This window comes from Orycteropus afer, unplaced genomic scaffold, assembly GCF_000298275.1.
Source record: "Orycteropus afer afer isolate SDZICR_OR568_19922 unplaced genomic scaffold, OryAfe1.0 scaffold00071, whole genome shotgun sequence".
NCBI lineage: Eukaryota > Metazoa > Chordata > Mammalia > Tubulidentata > Orycteropodidae > Orycteropus > Orycteropus afer.
Window position 1 is genome coordinate 2,104,564 of NW_006921658.1, and position 1,379 is coordinate 2,105,942.

Sequence of the window (1,379 nt, forward strand, 5' to 3'; positions counted from 1 at the left end):
CGTCTGAATTATTAAACTTTTGATCTATTACCCTCACAACAAGTTTAATATTTTAATCAAAACAGGTTAGTTTATTTCATTTTTCTGAAATTAACTAGAGGGAATTTTAAAAGTTACAAATTCATTTTGTTGTCTATCACTTTTTTGAAAGCCTTATTATATATCAGGATTTCAAGTTTCTCTATATGGTAATTAATATTACCACAATTATTGATTGGTCTAACTCACATATTCATAGTTACTTAGGGAAATTTTTTAAAAAATGGTACTGGAGTTAGTTGAACTATTTTAAAAAGAAAAAATCTCTATTCAAAACACTCATAGTGTAAGCAGACTCCGCCTTATATCTTTATTTACAATCAGGTACAGGAATTGATTGGTAAATTGAAAAAGAGTTGAGAATCACAAAAAAAGATATACACTGTTCTGGTTACCTCTGTGCCACTCTAACAGAAATATATCACAAATGGGATGGCCTTAACAAACAGGAGTGTATTTTCTTACAGTTTGGAGTTTTTAAGTGCAAGTTCAAAGTGCCAGGCTCTAGGGGCTGGGTGAAAGCCCCTCAACCTTGGGCTTCAGCTCTACCTCCTAATCCCGGCCCACTGAAGCTTGAGGCTTTTCTTTACTCAGACAGACACTGGCTGCTGAAGCTGACAAGCCTAAGGTTGACAATTAAAAAGGCACAGTCCCAATGTTACTAAACAACATGGCAGGCCACTAATTCAAATTCAGATGAAGTTCCAAGATCAGCAGCCCATGTTAGGCTGCTGAACAACAACTCAGCTACATGCAGGGTTCAAGCATGCCAAAAGGCAGGAGATCATTCCCAAAGCTGCTTCTTATATACAGGAAGCAGACCACATACCCAAAGCAGCTACTCAGCTGTTTGTGGTAGATCCCACCATGGAGTTGATCGCCAGTCTCATCATGGGGAATAACTACCACATAAGTAAGTAACTTCTTATTTATCACCTCTCTTGTTGTCTGACATTTCCACTTACAACAGTAAAGAAAAAAAATCTACCTAAATCTTCTTAAAGCTAGGTAACAACCCGTGTGTTTTGAGTGAGAAACTGTCTCCCTTCCTTAACCCCAAGTTCTTTCTTGATCCCTCCCCTGCTACCCCTCTCTGCAGTTTTGTATACAATACAATAAAGTTACAAGAGAAAGAAGAAAAAATAAATAAATAAAGGCTGGATGCCAGGGCCTGGGGCTATTAACCTGTCTGAAATCTCCCCTGAGCCACAGGCTGGTGGCAGAACTGCAAGAAGGTGGCAGAGGAGTGAAGACAGGACACACAGCAGTCACATTGCTGCAGACTCCAAGATCCCCCATTTGTGCACCGAGGGGCACTGGGCCAGTAGGTGGTGTCCCTC